At 40.3% G+C, this 19,393-nt stretch overlaps 1 protein-coding gene across 8 annotated transcripts in view; it reads right to left on the bottom strand.

Annotated features, from left to right (window-relative positions):
* The window catches only part of b3galt1b (UDP-Gal:betaGlcNAc beta 1,3-galactosyltransferase, polypeptide 1b), a 106,425-nt gene that overhangs the window by 72,414 nt on the left and 14,618 nt on the right, over window positions 1-19,393 (bottom strand). Inside the window, exon 1 of one of the 8 annotated variants that reach the window (XM_048535368.2) lies at window positions 11,122-11,178. The exons of the other annotated variants lie outside the window; for them this stretch is intronic. The gene's annotated coding sequence lies outside the window, so the exon portion shown is untranslated. Of the gene's footprint in view, window positions 1-11,121; window positions 11,179-19,393 lie in introns of those variants that run through there. 8 annotated transcript variants of the gene reach the window in all.

The raw sequence follows: 19,393 nt of genomic DNA, 5'->3' as shown, positions 1-19,393 counted from the left end.
ATGTATTGACCTTATTCCACTTCCACCAATTATAAATCCAATGTCTACATAAATAATACATGTTTTTAAATAAATCATACATCTACATCAGAAAATGTTCTTGTGAACTTCATTCTAGGGAGTTTGCAATTAAATAGTGGGAGCAAGGTAACAAATGTGTAAAGATATGGCATGAGAAAGAGTTGAGACAAGATAATAGAGGAACACAGTAATATGGGAAATGAAGGGAAGCGAATGGCAAAAGGTAGATAGAAAGAACCAGAAATGAGACCAAAGGTTTTACAAATGTAACAGGAATACAAAACTAAAGGTTCTGTATGTAAATGCATGAAGTATTCATACCAAAATAAATACATATAATCTGATAGCCATTACAGGTCGCTTAGCTTAACGTCTGTCATGAGGAAGATTCTGCAATTGATAATTAAATAGGTTATAACTGTGCACTTAGGAAAACACAAGGTAATTGTGAATAGTCAGCATGGATAAACGATTGGTTGGCTGACAGAAAGCAGAGTATGGATAACTGGTTCTTTCTTTGACTGCAATGCTTGGAATTCCACAGGGCTTTGTGTCAACTTATTGCAATTTACATCTGTGGCTTACACGAGGGTCACAAAGGCATGGTAGATGACTCCACGACAGTTGGGAAAGTTATGTTGTGGTAAGACTTAAGTAAATTGCACACTGGTTGAATGAGTGGGCCAAAATCTGGCAATGGAATACAATGGGAAAACAGGAAGTTTGTTCACTTTGGCAGGAAGAATGAAAAGCAGCATATTACTAAATGGAGAATGACTACTTAAGTGCAGAGTGATTTAGGAGTTCTAACACATGAGTGTCAAAGTGTTAATATGCAGGTATAGCACGTAATCATGAAGGCTAATCAGATGCTATTCTTTACCATAAGAGGAATTGAACATAAATGTAAGAATGTTATGCTTCAGTTATACAGGGCATTTGTGACACCACGTCTCAAATATGTGCCGTTTTGGTTTCTTTTCTTAAGGAAGCTTGGAAATGCACTGGAGACAGTTCAGAGGACTAGGAGGCACTGTTCTAAAATTAGGAGTCATTTTTACCAGAAAAAATGAGGATGAAAAGAAGAAACTTCTCTCTCAGAGGACAGTGTGACATTGGAACTCTCTGTTTCAGAAGGTGGAAGAGATAGGGTCATTGAATAGTTTTAAGACAGGAGTGGAGATCTTACGAGGTAGAGAAAATCTAACGGTATTGTGGGTAGATGGGAATGTGGAAATTAAAACATGACGATCTGCGTTGATTTCAGTGAACAGCATAGTAGGCACATGGATCCAAACAGTATACTTCAGAACCTATTTCATAGGTTTGTATGTAATACGGGAGGAGCTAGAGCAGCAGATAGCCAGATATAGTCTCAGAATCGACTCTTATTTTATAGCTGTACTATTTAATTTCAAATGGAACCTAAATATTATCGTAGGGAAAGTAGAATAACTCGCAAAACGATGGTCTTTAGATGACAAAGCTAGGATATGCTATGAAAGAATTTGGAACCGACTGGCAGAAGTTTGGCTAGCCTCTTGGCCCATCACAAACCTCGACCCTGGGGTACCGCAATGTTAGAATTTGCCGGCTAATCTGAAGCTGGCAGCTTCTGGGTCCTAAGGTGAGCCAGCCAAGACTTACTCCTTGGGGGATTCGGCAACCAAAAGGCAACTCATCATCTTGTCACTGCTGAGGGTTTCTGGGCGAGTTGATGATGAGGGATTAGAAGCAAGGAAAGTGGAATGGACCCCGGAGGTGCTCGCTATCCATTCCTTCAACTGTTCCCAGCTAGGGAATTTGGAAGCCACCAATGCTCACACCCTAACAAGCAGGCATTTTTACCTGCCTTCCCAACTGGCAAACTAGCCACCTCCTCACCCACGAGGAAGGCAGGCAATTAGGAAGGTGGCAAGTGAAGGCCCTTAAGTGGTAGGTAAGCCAAAAGTGCATCCTAATGAGAGGAAGCTCTTGTCTTAAACAAGATGTAGTTTATTACATGATACCAAGCAGTACAAGTTACATGAATAAGTTGGAATGTATGACAAGGGCAGAAGTCTTCACCTTTAGAGGTGGCAAGGCAGGTCAACAATGGTTTATTGCTAATCCTACTTGACCTGCCACCAATTATGGTCATTAAAGGGTTAATTAATGTTGCCCACTCAGTCTTAATGACATCACCACAGTGCAGACATTAGAAGCTCCACTCAATGTCAACCCTTTCGGCGCCACTACTTCATACAATTATAACTACCATGGAGATAGACTGAAATTTTTGTACATCAAGTTCATGTAATGTTACTAAAAACACATATACAATTTAATTCGGTCTTTTCACAACATAGAAAGCACTACCACATGTCAGAATGTGAGCAACATGGACTTAAATCCATAAAAATCAGCCTTTACCTTGACTTTAGAACCAAATAAATCAGCCCAATCTGCTTACTCAATAGCTTTATTATTTGGATCATCAACATCATATTCATCAGCTTTTACAGTGACTTTTAAATAACAAAGGTTAAATGCAGGTGAGTCAGAGTCGAGGCACATACTTATCAGAGTATTATTCCTAATCGCACTTCACAAACACTAACAATACTGATTACTTGTTCTCCATAAATGGACATATACACCCAGTCAGGTGCCCATCCAACAATCCCTCAATTAATATCCAATCATCACCCGTTCCATTGTGTCAGCCCTGACAAACACTATTGGATGATAACATTTTTTATTCCTTTTTGATCACTTTATATATAAACAACAATGAAAACTGAAAGGAAAACAAATTTACAACATACTTTATGGAAATGGCAACATATTATATATCGATTTTATACATCCTTGAGAGGTCCAAATATTCTTTCTAATCTTTCTAAACAGTTTCTTAAAGCTTGATCCTTTCTTCATGAAGCAATCATATAGCGGACTGTTGATATTCACCCATTATAATTTTGAGAGTTCTCTGTTCCACAACACGGGTTTTAAAACTGCACTATTGATTCTCAGGTTTTATTTCCATTCATACCAATTGTTGGATGCACGTCATCCTAATGTGATTTATTATTATTTATGTAGCACTCAATGGGCATTGCTGCTGAATCCCTTTTTAGAGATTCTTTCAACATTTTTGTCAAGAGAAAGGCCATATCTACTGCCTCAAAAAGAACAAGGGTTTCTGTTGTTAAGGTACTTTTTGGTACTCTTCTGATCTTTTTAGCTTCCCAAGCCAAAAGGCAACATTTCCCTCTATCTCCCAAAAGAAAAATCATAAGTCTTCCTGAATTTGAGAACCTACCACAAAGATGTATAAGAAGCATGTTTCATATTCCTGGCATCTCCCATTTATAGAAATGTCAAAACACAATGCACCACTTTTAAATTTTTCAATGTTTTGTTCACCTGAATAATAATCTTAACATGTGAGATTTTTCATAACTGTACTCAACTCTAAGGCCTCAAAACTAGCATCCGGTCTCATTTGGATATCCAGTCAGCCGAATTCTCCTATTAGGCCTCACAGATCTTCCATTTTATTTTGGTAAACTAATTGCAAGTTTTCATGAGGACTCACTTTGACGAAGTACAACAGGTTAATATTTGCTAAATACGATTACTGATGCAAAGTAAGACATGATGCATTCTGCCTGATTACTAACCTAACTTAAAAAAAAGTCCAGAAGCCTGACTTCTAATGTTAAGTTCTGCTTTAAACACGTCTAATTTGTTTTAAACTTCTCTGCAAGAAAAAGAAAATCTCTGTGCAACATAAAGACGCCTGAAAGCAGGTTCCCTTTGTATCAGTAAAATGTGGAGAAATTGTCTCACAAACCTCTTTGAGATTTTTGAGAAGGTGATCAAGCATGTGGATGAGGGAAGGGCAGTAGACGTGGTGTACATGGACTTCAGGAAAGCCTTTGATAAGGTTCAACATGGTAGGCTATTGGAGAAAATAGAGACATGGGATTGAGGGAGATTTAGCAGTTTTGATTAGAAACTGGCTTTCTGTAAGAAGGCAATGCGTGGTGGTTGATGGAAAATATTGAGCCTGGAGTCTGGTTACTCGTGGTGTGCCTCAAGGATCTGTTTTGGGACCACTGCTGTTTGTCATTTTTATAAATGACTTGGACGCAGGCATAGGTGGATGGGTTAGTAAGTTTGCAGATGACACTAAAGTCAGTGGAATGTGGACAGTGTGGAAGAATGTTGCAGGTTGCAGGGAGACTTGGATAAACTGCAGAATTGGGCTGAAAGGTGGCAAATAGAGTTCAATGCGGATAAATGTGAGGTGATTCACTTTGGGAGGAGTAAAAGGAAGGCAGAATACCGGGTCAATGGAAAGATTCTTGGTAGTGTAGATGTGCAGAGGGATCTTGCTGTCCATGTACATAGATCCCTGAAAGTTGCCACCCAGGTTGATAGTGCTGTTAAAAAGGCTAACGGTGTTTTAGGTTTTATTGGTAGAGGAATTGAGTTCCGGAGCCGTGATGTCATGATGCAATTGTACAAAATGCTAATGTGGCCTCATTTGGAATATTGCGCACAGTTCTAGTCGCCCCATTACAGGAAGGATATGGAAGCATTGGAAAAGGTGCAGGGGAGATTTACCAGGATGTTGCCTGGTCTGGAGTGCAGTCCCTATGAAGAAAGGCTGAGGGGCTTGGGTCTGTTCTCACTGGAGAGAAGGAGGCTAAGAGGGGATTTAATAGAGACATACAAGACGATCAGAGGATTAGATAGGGTGGACAGTGAGAGTCTTTTTCCGAGGATGATGACTTCAGCTTGTACAAGGGGGCATTGGTACAAATTGAGGGGTGATAGATTTATGACAGATGTCAGAGGCAGGTTCTTTACTCAGAGAGTGGTAAGGGCGTGGAACGCCCTGCCTGCCAATGTAGTTAACTCAGCCATTTTAGGGGCATTTAAACAGTCCTTGGATAAGCATATGGATAATGATGGGATAGTGTAGGGGGATGAGCTTAGATTAGTTCACAGGTCAGCGCAACATCAAGGACCAAAGGGCCTGTTCTGCGCTGTATTGTTCTATGTTCTATGTAAATCTTTCACCTGTAAATCGCCAAATTTTAACAAAACACACCTTACTGACAAGTACCACTTTCTAGAGACATCAGTTAGGGTGTATATAGATTTTTTTTAGATTTCAGTGTATTTTAACTTCTGCTATATTTGGTGGCACTTGGAAAGTGAAGAACAATTTAAATTTTGAGATCCACATGCCCAAGTATTTGTTCCTAAGGTTTTGAAGTAGACCTGTAGCTCGGGTTGTGGATGTTCAAGTTGGGTTCCACTACAGAGGAAACTCGGAAGTGGGGCAATCCATCGCGATGGGCCCCAGAGTTCAAAAACAAGGTGGGAAAACACACCGATGCTTCATCAGAGGCTGCACTGAGGACGTTAACAAGCATGGTAACGAAATGTCTGCGGAACAACATACCAGCTCAGTGAGCCAACCAACCTCAACAAGTACTTGTTGCTAACAAAGCCAAGAAAACTTTCAAAATTATCTTCTTTCTCGAGGCGAATCTACTCTTATAATTTGGTCCAAAATTGGTCCAGTTTTTCTTCCAAATGTATGCCACTGGCCTGGCTGTAGCCTTATCAGGAGGCAGGAGGCAATTTTTCCATGTATATCGATCAGTGTGATAAAGTCGGCTCTCCACTATCTGGCTCCTCTGTGTCTTACTTTTTGTGCCTTTTATTAATTTTTCACCTAATTTGTTCAGAACCACTGACACTTCTGGCCTATATCATATCCCTTGAATTTATTGAGTTATATGCTCTAAAATGCCTTCGACCTCCTTTTGGATTGTTGCAATTCAAACTTCACCTCTTACTTAGGTTTCTTTCAAAATGTTCACGAACTCGTTTGCGGAGTCTGTTGACTGAGTGACTATTAAATCTTGCAGCATACTTTCTTGCTGTCCATTTTTACACTGAATCCATGGCATTTACATTCTGCCCCCACTCAGTACATTCACCTAGTTGTTATATTTTCTGCTGACCTTCTCTGTTGTATTCATAATAGTCACATCTCTCCATTGATTAGCCTATCTGGTAAAAAACTGACCTTTATTTAAAAACTACTTTTGGTGGTTGTCCTATGGGATTGCTGGCCTCATTTTGGCCATTAGTACTTATATGTCTTTCATCTAACAGGCTATCAATCTCCGCTCAGTTCGCAACAAACAACTGCACCTCCCAGTCGCAAACCATTTCCACTCCCCCTCCCATTCTTTAGATGACATGTCCATCATGGGCCTCCTGCAGTGCCACAATGATGCCACCCGAAGGTTGCAGGAACAGCAACTCATATTCCGCCTGGGAACCCTGCAGCCATATGGTATCAATGTGGACTTCACCAGCTTCAAAATCTCCCCTTCCCCAACTGCATCCCTAAACCAGCCCAGTTCGTCCCCTCCCCTCCCTGCACCACACAACCAGCCCAGCTCTTCCCCTCCACCCACTGCATCCCAAAACCAGTCCAACCTGTCTCCGCCTCCCTAACCTGTTCTTCCTCTCACCCATCCTTTCCTCCCACCCCAAGCTGCACCCCCATCTACCTACTAACCTCATCCCACCTCCTTGACCTGTCCGTCTTCCCTGGACTGACCTATCCCCTCCCTACCTCCCCACCTATCTTCTTTACTCTCCATCTTCGGTCCGCCTCCCCCTCTCTCCCTATTTATTCCAGAACCCTCGCCCCATCCCCCTCTCTGATGAAGGGTCTAGGCCCGAAACGTCAGCTTTTGTGCTCCTGAGATGCTGCTTGGCCTGCTGTGTTCATCCAGCCTCACATTTTGTTATCAATCAAGTCAGTCTGATCCTTATACCTGTGCAACATACAGTAATAAAAACCAAAAGAACTGAGTTCTGAGGTCACTGGAGCCAAAATGTTAACTCTGTTTACTCATTCACATATGCTGCCAGACCTGCTGAGCTTTTCCAGCAACTTCGTTTTTGTTCAGCATACAGCAATGATGGGCTCCCAATTTCTTGTTCCTTTTTCTGACTCTTTTATAACCTGCTAATTCATTATCCTACACAGCAATGCTGAAAAGCAGCTTTGAACAGTTTGGTTCCAATGCTGGACAATTATTATATTCCTGGTTTTGCCAATAACCTTTCTATAAGCATCTCCATGCTTTAAGACACTCTCTTTTATATTAAACCATATCTCCCTGATTGAAACTAGTTTGCAATGGCCTTACATCTCACCAAATTCTTTTCAAAACTTCAGCCTGAATTAAAGCATTTTTGTCTGTACACAGTGCATTCAAATGCTCCAAAAAGTAGAGTTAATTGTCATCCCTTTCCAAGCTGGGCTTTGGTTAATTATTATTGATGGAGCTCTATGATCTCTACAACATCTTCTGACCATCACAGCAAATTCTTCATATGGACAGACAATGCACATATAGGCAATAATTTGCAGTTTGGCTAATATGCCAGACTTCATAGATCATTTATACTAATACTGCATTGTTCCCTTACAAGCCATAGTTGATGAAATGTTTTTTCTGCTGCTCTATTTATAAATATTATGTTTAAACTTTCACACATATCTCTAAGTTCCTTAGTAGCAAATTCTGTCCCCACTCCCTCCAACCATTATCTGCGATGCATTCTGCCAATAGCCCAAATCCAGTCTGTAGCCACAATTATTTTCTTATTGTTATGATATGTTATTGCTGAATGACTGAATACGGTTGCCTAATCTAGATGATGTGAAAAATATTTTCTCCTCTTTATTCATTGCCACTTTCTTGTTGAAATCCTTTCATAAGAGCAGATATACATGATGTTATTTTCTGCATTTCTTACAAATGTAACATCTATTACATTTCCTCCATAAGCTGGATATGAACACAGGGCTAGGCCGCCCAGTCATTTGAGCCTGTTCCATCTTTCAATAAAATCATCAAACTGACTTTAACCTCTACTCTACATCTCCGTATTTGCTCAAAAATCTTGCACCCCCTCGGTAATCCAGAAACTATCTACCCGGATCTTAAAAATATTTAAATAAAACATTCCTCAGCCCATAATCCTACATCCTTCAAGAAAGTCTAACCTTTTGGAGGCCAGATGGGCAAATTGCCTATGTAGTTTTCACACATTTCAGTCCCCTGATGCCTTCTTTACTTTCTTTCGCGGAGAGATTATGTTTCATTAAAGAAATACAATAGTGTCCTCAATGAGTAAATTGCAATTTCACAGATTTTCCAATGACAATAGCTTTGCCATTTACCATATCCAATTTAATCCACGTTTTTTTTAAATCATCAGTCCACTTAATGGCATTACTATTTCACTGGATCTTACATGTGTGCTAATAAAATGACGGATTACAGTTGTTTTACAAGGAATAGCTGTTCTTTTTGAAGATTTTTATCAAAATAATCAAAAGCATTTCTTTCATCTCTCTTTGTGAAAATTCTTCTTTCGTACTCTCACCTGTGACCTGTATTCAGACAGTCTCTCAGCCTGTTAATGCAGTGTCCAACATTTTCTATCGTATTACTGATTATAGTATTTGTATCATGAACACTGCCAGAATGGAGTTTTCCAATAATTTTTGTTTAGTGCTTCTGACATTTTGAAGTACACATCCATCGGAAAATTTAACTACAGGCAAATCTAGAGGCCTGTCTAAACTTGGTACATTGGCACAGTTCAACAAGTGAAATTCCAATGCAGCCTCACTAGTTTTCAGCTGGGTTTTATAGAGTTTTCTTATATTCATTCGGGCATTTGGGCATCTCTGGCTACATGCAGTTGGGTCCAGAGTCACATATAGGCCAGAAACAGACAGACTTTTTCTCTGAAAGACATAAGTGAACTAGATGGGTTTTAACAACAATTGGCAGTAGACACGTGTTTGCAGTAAGGTAACAAAATGTGAGGCTGGATGAACACAGCAGGCCAAGCAGCATCTCAGGAGCACAAAAGCTGACGTTTTGGGCCTAGACCCTTCATCAGAGAGGGGGATGGGGCGAGGGTTCTGGAATAAATAGGGAGAGAGGGGGAGGCGGACCGAAGATGGAGAGAAAAGAAGATAGGTGGAGAGAGTATAGGTGGGGAGGTAGGGAGGGGATAGGTCAGTCCAGGGAAGATGGACAGGTCAAGGAGGTGGGATGAGGTTAGTAGGTAGGAGATGGGGCTGCGGTTTGGGGTGGGAGGAAGGGATGGGTGAGAGGAAGAACAGGTTAGGGAGGCGGAGACAGGTTGGACTGGTTTTGGGATGCAGTGGGTGGAGGGGAAGAGCTGGGCTGGTTGTGTGGTGCAGGGAGGGGAGGGGACGAACTGGGCTGGTTTAGGGATGCGGTGGGGGAAGGGGAGATTTTGAAGCTGGTGAAGTCCACATTGATACCATTAGGCTGCAGGGTTCCCAGGCGGAATATGAGTTGCTGTTCCTGCAACCTTCGGGTGGCATCATTGTGGCACCGCAGGAGGCCCATGATGGACATGTCATCTAAAGAATGGGAGGGGGAGTGGAAATGGTTTGCGACTGGGAGGTGCAGTTGTTTGTTGCGAACCGAGCGGAGGTGTTCTGCAAAGCGGTCCCCAAGCCTCTGCTTGGTTTCCCCAATGTAGAGGATGCCACACCGGGTACAGTGGATGCAGTATACCACATTGCCAGATGTGCAGGTGAACCTCTGCTTAATGTGGAATGTCATCTTGGGGCCTGGGATAGGGGTGAGGGAGGAGGTGTGGGGGCAAGTGTAGCATTTCCTGCAGTTGCAGGGGAAGGTGCCGGGTGTGATGGGGTTGGAGGGCAGTGTGGAGCGAACAAGGGAGTCACGGAGAGAGTGGTCTGTCCGGAAAGCAGACAGGGGTGGGGATGGAAAAATGTCTTGGGTGGTGGGGTCGGATTGTAGATGGCAGAAGTGTCGGAGGATGATGCGTTGTATCCAGAGGTTGGTGGGGTGGTGTGTGAGAACGAGGGGGATCCTCTTTGGGCGGTTGTGGCTGGGGCGGGGTGTGAGGGATGTGTTGCGGGAAATATGGGAGACGCGGTCAAGGGCGTTCTCGATCACTGTGTGGGGGGAAAGTTGCGGTCCTTGAAGAACTTGGACATCTGGGATGTGCGGGATTGGAATGTCTTTTCGTGGGAGCAGATGCGGCGGAGGCGGAGGAATTGGGAATAGGGGATGGAATTTTTTCAGGAGGGTGGGTGGGAGGAGGTGTATTCTAGGTAGCTGTGGGAGTCGGTGGGCTTGAAATGGACATCAGTTACAAGCTGGTTGCCTGAGATGGAGACTGAGAGATCCAGGAAGGTGAGGGATGTGCTGGAGATGGCCCAGCTGAACTGAAGGCTGGGGTGGAAGGTGTTGGTGAAGTGGATGAATTGTTCGAGCTCCTCTGGGGAGCAAGAGGCGGCGCCGATACAGTCATCAATGTACCGGAGGAAGAGGTGGGGTTTGGGGCCTGTGTAGGTGCGGAAGAGGGACTGTTCTACGTAACCTACAAAGAGGCAGGCATAGCTGGGGCCCATGAGGGTGCCCATGGCCACCCGCTTTCTGACAAAGTGGGATTAAAAGCTCAGGTCCCCAGAACAGTCTGGGGTCCTGGATTACTAGTCCTGTAAATATTACATGACTTCACCACTTCTCCATTTGCGTACAACCCACTGAATTCCACAACATAATCTTCTGCGGAGCTGTCCTCATTCTTTAAGAATGTTTTAAAATCTGGCCAGGCTTCTCGTTATTATTAAATAATTGTTTTGATAAATTTTATCCATGTAATAATCTGCCCAAATCTATCTAAGTCTGCAGACCTTAATGCTGAAAAAATCTTTGTTACTTACCTTGTTTTTGCGTAGTGGTAAGAGTAGCAAGGTCATTCATTGGTTTTTCCTCAGTAATGAAGTAAAACTAGTTCCACAGTTGATTCTATTTGAGATGCTAGGGGCTTGGTGCTGGACAACTTTTGGTATAAATGATTTACATGAGCAAGTTCAAAAATTCTTACAGAATAAATATGTAACAAAATCTAGGCAAAAATACTCCACACAAAAGTGCATGTTTTAACAGCATCCATTTTATCTTAAATTATACTTCATTTACTTACACCATCAATTTAGCATTGGAGTCCATTCTTCTATTTGAATAAGCCATGTTTTTAAATAATTCTGGATCGTGTTATAGCCGCCACAAGTTTGCATTTTAGAAATAGTGTTCCTCTATTCGTCAATCGGGTTATAGCCAATTCGCATTGCCGGAACACACATTATAGGAGAACACCCTGTACTGCACTCCTCCAAGGATCCATCACATCAGCAGCATCCAGAAAAGAAAATCAATTAATGCAGGGCTTCTTGGGACACCTGGACTAGCTTCCTGTTTCTTTGGGACTGTCTGCTAGTTACCCGATGACTATCTGCCTGCTTGCTCCTAACTTGCAGAGTGACCACCTCTCTGAATGTGTTGTCCACATTGTTCACTGACACGTGGATGTGCCTCAGTGAATATGGCCATTGCTTGAGTTCCAAAACCCAAATTTCAAGCTTGTCCAGCAGTGACGCTTCCTCTGCATCTAAGAATCCCCGCATGCCACAGGACAGGCATTCCACTTGGCCAAGTTAGTCTGTTATGCTTTAATGATACCTTACCTAATTTGAAGTAAATAGCACAACAAGTAAGTTTAAACTGGAGATTAGTAGATATTCTCTGCCCTTACTATTAAATCAATCCCCACATTATTTTGCACAAAGAACTACTTTCGTTGTACTAGTTTAGAAATTTACATTCTAAAAATTACTTACATTGAAACAGTTTATAATGCCAACTGTTCAACAGCTAATTAATTCATGACTGTCCTCCTTACCCCCCCTCCCTCGCATTGTTTTATCTAATGTCTGCTTTCAGTCTCTCCTCAAATTGTTTAATCATATGTCCATGGTCTCCTGTTCTTGCTGCTTCCTCTCTCTTTTACACTGTGCTGTCTGGTGTCCAATCCACTTTGGTGCTGTTTTATTTCATGCCATAATATACAGTTCCCACTGCCTTTCTGTCGCTTCTCTCCTTGAACGGTTTTATCTGGCATCTGCTCTATCTGATGAGCGCAGTCTTCAACCATATTATTTCACAGATAAACATCATCTGTGCACTGGATGTTACTGAATGATTTGGCAGCAATGTCTACTTTGATTTCAACCCAGACCAATAGAATCCTTTCACAGACGAATGTGAATGGAGCCCATATGATGCCTTGTTTGGTGACTGTCTTCTCTGATCCAATCATTCTACTTTATTTCATGCTGTCATAGTAGGGCTTGTTTAGAGAGCTATCCAATGGCTGAACACGGCTGGTAAAACAATCTAATCAGTAAAATATCTCAGTATGGTGATGTATCTTCAGCAACACTATTATCAACAAGGTTTGATCTGAACATGTCCCAGATGAGAAGATATTATCTTCCTGGTTGGAAACTTCAAACTTTCCTCAGTAATATTTTCAAGGCATCTTCATCCATAGTGTTAATACAAATGTGCACAACAATTACAGTTTTGGGAGGGTATTTCTCTTGAATAGTACCACTGGTTTAAGGCTTCTCCTGTCAGACCTACAACAATGCAACTGAGAACCTACTTTATTTTCCACAGTGAATTGTTTTCACTAATGCAGTTTGTCTCCAACTTCACTCACTCGTTGTCTGACTTACTTATCAAAATTCATGGATGTCTCATTCTGCTGATGATTGCTTACAAACTAGTGAATCGCAATAAGCCTATTGTCATATTCTGTTGAAAGATTCTGTGAAGTCTTAGTCTGTCACAGTATAAAATTATTTCTTGTCATAAATCTGGCATACAATCCAAGCAAAGAAATTAGGAATTACGGAATTCAAAGTTGAAATCTACAATGCCTAATTTTCTTGCTTGTTTCAGGATGAATAACGGTTAGATCTTCAAGAAACTAAGATGGCATTCTGGAGATTTTCATTCACATATTGTACCACGTCATCTATCACCTGCAGCCGTATTCTAAGTTTTTCTCTGCACATTTATTCACACGTGTCTGGCTAAGCTATGTAGACATCCTCCATCATCCTTCTCACATACCTGACTTCTCAAGCTGCTGCACAAATATTTGATTGCTATACAATCTCAACAACTAAAAATGTGAAAGGGGCTATGTATATATTGCTCCTTTTTAATACCACATTGTCATATTTACAAATGGGATTGGTGGGAATGCAGTAACAGCAGTGAAATGGTTGCGTTCACATCATGTGTTGAATTACATGGGCATGAAGAGTTGAACAGTTAATGGTTTGATAATCTATGATTCTATTAAGTCGGTTCACACTGAGGCATGTTTGGCTTCACTGAGTGAGTGGCACTACAATAAATTTGAAACTTTTGGGCAAAAGTCATGGGCTGACCTTTACAAAAAGGAATGATCTTATGGGCAAACATCAGAGGTCAAACTTAACATGAGATTGACCATTATCTCAGTATGTGATGGTTGCTGTCATGTTTCCTGCATTCCCACACTATATGATCAAAGGGGCTTCTTTGGTCTGTGAAGTATTTTAAGCCGCTTAAACAGTCATGAATTTATATGAATACAAATCCTTCCCCTCCTTTTCTGTATTTATGATGTATACAATTTTCCATAAAAAGCATTTTCCTTGGGTGAAGCTAACATTACAAAACTGAGCACTCTTTTATCTGGATTACATTTGTGATTTCATATTAAAGTATGAGAATTTTGCATGGTTGAAAACATTAAAACACTTTCACATTCAAATTTTGCAGAGAAAAAAAACAAAATGCCAGCACACACTCATTCCGCAAAGAGATTCTTTACAAATAGTCAATTACACATAGAAAAGCCTTTTCATCACTAAAGGCACTTCAGCAACATTTTAACGGCATGGATTTCACTGACTTCAAAGTCAAAGGAAAAAAAAATTCTAAAGAAACCCCCTTAATGGGAGCAAAAGCAAATATATTAAATAATTTTACTAATGTTCATTATTAATTCTACAACTTGAGAAAGCTTAACTATTTGGTGCTTTCTATATAAAATTTTAAAAGATGAATTGAAAAGCAAGAGAAACCAGTTTGGCACTTTTTTTCATAATGAGTTTCAAGTATCACACCAAATCTGGAATGGGCCACAGTGTTTACAAAAATCAAATTATATTGCATCAGGCCGAGACAAGAAGTGAGAAATTTAGGAAGCTATTAAATAATAATACAGGTATTTGTGTTTAAAAATACAGATGAATAGAGCACATGTGCATACACAACAGCTGGGAGATAATTATCTTATGGTGTACTGTAGCAAATTAATTTTGTTTCCAAATACAACTGACAGTAGATTAAAATATTTGCAAAGATGACAAAGCAAGAAACTATGAACTGGTGCTTTTACATTTTATGCTCAGTTTGGGAGCTGCCAGGGCTGCACATTATGGCCTCAATCTAAACATAGACTGAAGATGGTGTGAGGGAGGGATATTCTGGATACGAAAGTAACAATTAACCAAGTGAAGCATTAAGTAACCCTAGGAAAATTGAGGTTAGTGGGAGTCAAGAGAAAACTGTCCACTCGTTGCAATCATACTTAGCATAAAGAAAAATAATTCTAATTATTAAAGGCCATGGTGTAGTTTTGTCAGTCACCTTGTATGAGGAAGACCCAGGTAATGTCTGGAGAACCAGATTCAAAATACCCAAGACACAGTGGAATTTGAACGCAATATAACTTGAATCCAAAGTCTAATTCTGGCCATTAAACCATGTCGGTTGTCATTAAAACCCATCTGATTCACTAATGGTCTTTCAGGTAGGAAACCTGCTGTCCTTACTTGGTCTGACCTACACATGGCTCCACACTCATAGCAAAGTTGTCGACTCTTAACTTTCCAGTGAAATGGCCAAGCAAGCCAATCAGTTGTATCAAGCCACTAAACTACATGGAGAAAGAAAAGAAACTGGATGGACAACCTGGCACCAGGCCAGGCATTGGAAACAACAATGTTCAAATCAGGCCCATCCACCAAAGGTACCAGCACCATGGTATATAATCAAGACAGAGTTGTTCAAGGATGTCTCATGGCATCAGATCAAACATGGGGAAGGAAATTGCCTTACAGATTACCAATTACCCCTTAGCTGATGAATCAGTTTTTCTCAATTTTGAATACTTTGAGAAAAGCACCACAAATATTAAGGACAGACAGCATACTCTGGGTGGAGGACTTCAACATCATCATCAAGAATGGCTCAGGTGCACCACAACCAACTAAACTAGAGGCTTATAGGCCACTCTTTAAAAACAATATGACTGCACTGATGGTTGTAAGGAAAATTCATCAGGATGTAACGTGGGACAAAGCATTTCTGTTATGAAAAAGGCTGAATAAGCTTGGTGTTGTTTTCTTTGGAGCAGAGGAGATTAAGTAGGGATCTGGTAGAAGTGTATAAGATTATAAAAGGCATGGACCATATGTACAGAAAGCCGCGTTTCCCTTGGCTTATAGATCAATAACAAGAGGGCATAATTTTAAAGTGAAAGGCAGGAGGTTCATCGGGGACTTGGGCTAAGATATTTTTCACACAAAGGTATGATGAGGGTCTGCAGTGCACTGTCTGAGAGGGTGGTTGATGTGGGAAAAGTCACAACTTTTAAGAAGTATTTAGATGAGCATTTGAGGTGTCATACCATACAAGGCTATGGACCCAGAGCCGGAAAGTGGGAAGACAGTATGTAGTAACATATTTTTGGCAGTGCAGACTCAATGGGCTGAAGGGCCTCTTCTATACTGAATGATTTTTTGATTTTATGATCAAGCTGTGAGATTGGTTTTGTTGCACATGGTGAAGAAACCAGAAAGAGGGAAAATCATATTTGACCACATCCGCACCAAGCTGTTTGCCGCACATGTATCCTCACATGACAGTATTAGTTGGAGTGACCACCACAAAGTGGACCACCTAGCATGATGGAAAATTTCTTAAGTACGTCCTATATATAAAAACCAGGACAAATCCAACTCAGCCAATTACGCCCCATCAGTCTACTCTTCATCATCAGTAAAGCAAAAGGAGGGGTCATCAAGAGCATTATCAAGCAGTAAAATATAACTGTGGACACTGAAAATCTTAAACAATAACAGAAATCGCAGGACAAACTCGGCTGGTCTGGCAGCATTTGTGGAGAGAAAGAAGATTCAATGTTTTGCGTCGTGACCATTCTTCAGAACGAATTCATCAAAACTAATCTGAGCTGGTTCTGACAAAGTGTCACTGGACCTGAAATGTTGACTCTGCTTTCTTCCCAAAGATGTCTCCTGAACTGTTGTGCTATGAAGCAGCTCTTGTTTAGCAATAACCTGCTCACAGAAAGTTTGGATTCCAGCAAGGCCACTCAGCTGCTGACCTCAGAACAGTTTTAGTTCAAACATAGAAAAGAGCCAAACTCCAGAGGTGAGGCAAAAGTTGTTGACCTTGATATCAAGGCCTCATTTCACTGAATGTGGCACCAAAAAGTCCTAGAAAAACTACAGTCAATGGAAAATGGGGGAAACTCTCTGCTGATTGGAGCCATACCTAACAAATTGGCTGTGGTTGTTCAAAATCAGTCATCTCAGCTCCGGGACATTTCTGCAGAAGGTCCTAGGCTAAAACATCCTCATCTGTTTCATCAATGACCTTCCCTGCATTGTAAGGTCATATGGGGGAGATGTTTACTGATGATTATACAATTTTCAGCATGACTAACAACTCGTCAGACACAGAAACAGCTCATGTCCGAATTCATCTAGACTTGGACAATATCTAGACTTAGCGCAACAAAAGGCAAGTAGCAATTAGATCGTTGCGAGAGTATGTCAGATGCTGTGAATTCTGCGAGAAGTAGCAATCATCAGTGAACATCAGTACTTCTGATCTGACGATGGAGCAAAAGTCTTCATTAAAGCAACTTTACTAAAGCCACAACACTAAGGAGCTCCTGTAACAAATTCCTAAATCTGACATAATTGTGGTTCTTGGGGGCCAACAATCTTCCTTTATGCTATGTATGACTTCAGCTCATGAAGACTATTTCTGAATTCCACCAACATAAATTTTGCTAGAGAACTTTGATGCAAACATATTCAAATGCTGCTTTGATGCCAAGGGTAGTCATTCTTACTCTACCTCTGGAATTCAGCTGTTTTGGCCATTATTTTAATCAAGACTGCAATGAAGCCCTCAACTGAGCAGGTCTGGTGGAATGCAAAGTGGTGATTATGCAAAAGGAAATTAAACTGGAATATGGTGTAAGTATTCCTTGCCTATTCTTAATATACACTCACTCAGTTCTCACTAAATAGGATCAGGGTGGATAGGAGATGGATGAGGAGTAATTTCTCTCATAGAAACTGCAAAACCACAACATATTCATACCAAAGTTTAATGTAGATATTTTAAGTATACTTGACACAGTAATCTTTAAGCATTCATGAAGTTACACAAGAACTAAAATTCAGAAAATGGTATGAATGAAGAAAGTTTCAGTTTATAAATATGGATACTTAAAATTAGAAGAACACTACTTTCCATTGTTAAATTGCTTGTATTGTAATGGGACAATGTTGGTAGTTCTTTAAGTTGTCGAGCGAATTCTTAATGCCAGCTTGCTTCATCATGTTAAAACTATCAAGCAAGGAATTTCAATTTAAATATTTTCATCAATAACAGCCAGTTCACATTTTATCTATTCATTCAATAAAATATACCTCAGCATTAAAAGATTTATTAAGTTATTAAATTAGTATCTGGCTCAAAATGACCTCTTTATATTTTGCTGAAAAATATGATTAAGCTCAGCATACTTTTTATTAATAGTGCATAAAGTATCAAGAAATATATTGATACTATTAAAGACTGTAATTTTATCAGCATTAGCACAGATAAAATCAGCTACAGTTTGCAAGTACTGCAACGTTTATTTTTATAGTGTTGAACTAAAGCATCTAATGATTCATTGCACACAGGTAGTCTGAATAGTGAGAATGAGACCTAAAAAAGAACAAAATGGAAACAGGCACATAGTTTCACACACCATCTCCTTGGCAACATTCTAAATTAAAACATTTAATTATACATTGTTAAGCATACATTCAAAAACTCATTCAAATTAAATTCAGAAGAGTTTTTGTATCAGTTTTACACAACATTAAGTTCAATTCATATTATAATCAGTTAATTTAGAACTGTGAATCTTGTTTATTATCATCCCAAAGGATTGTTATGCAGAATGATTTGGCTGAAGTGGAAGCAAAACATATATATGTCCATAACCAAGTTCACTGAGAAGCACAGAATTATACAGCAGTGAAGAGACTCTTTGGCTTATCAATTCTGTATCATCAAAAATACATTATTCCCAACATTCATCCCACTTTCCTGTGTTAGACACATAGCATCAAATGTTATGGCACTTCAAGCACTTTTTAAAGGTTGTGAAGTTTCTGCCCGAACTACTTTCCCAGATAGTGCATTCCAGATTCCCACCACTCTCTGGGTGAATAGTTCTTCCTCAAATCCCATTTAAACCTCCTGCCTTTTACTTTAAGCTTAAGGGGAAGAACTGCTTTGTATTCAAACTGTCCATGCCCCTCAAACATATACTCTTCTATCAGGTCCCCACTAAACCTTCCCTGTGCCGAAGGAAACAACGTCAAGCTTATCCAACATTTCTTCATCACAGAAATGCTCCAGCCCAGGCAACATCCTGTGATCTCCTTCGCGCTGCCTTTTGAGCAATGACATCCTTCCTACAGTGTGGTGACCAGAACTGCACACTGTACTCCAACTATGATCGCACCAAAGTTCTGCACAGTTCTAACAAGACCTTCCTGCTCGAATAATCCATACCATGACTGATGAAGGCAGGCAACCCACATACTGTCTTAACTACCTTAATAAACTGTCCTGCCACCTTAAGGAATCTGTGGGCAAGCACATTATGATCCCTCTGTTCTTCTGACGTCTCACCATTCACTGAATACTCACTTGTCTTGTTCCTTCTTCCAAAGTGCATCAGCCTTTGTCAGACACAATCAGCCAAATTTCTTGCCAGAAAAGCTTTCTGTACTTGAATTCTGTTGTGTTCAGCAAAAATTTTAAACAGCTGAAAGCCAAACCAAACAGCTTACACAGCATTTTGCTTTACTCTGCCATGTAAGTTATCTTCATAATCAATTCTTTGAAATGTAATCATAAAACATTAATATTTGCACATACTCAGTATTAAATAAGTAAAAACATCTTAAGTCTTTTTTTGTTTCATTTACATTTTGACTTTTGAAACCAATGCAAGCTTGCAGTCAACCTTAAAT

This window comes from Stegostoma tigrinum, chromosome 7 (assembly GCF_030684315.1).
Source record: "Stegostoma tigrinum isolate sSteTig4 chromosome 7, sSteTig4.hap1, whole genome shotgun sequence".
Lineage (NCBI taxonomy): Eukaryota > Metazoa > Chordata > Chondrichthyes > Orectolobiformes > Stegostomatidae > Stegostoma > Stegostoma tigrinum.
Note: the sequence above shows the minus strand (reverse complement) of the source record. Positions and strands in the feature narration are given on the sequence as shown.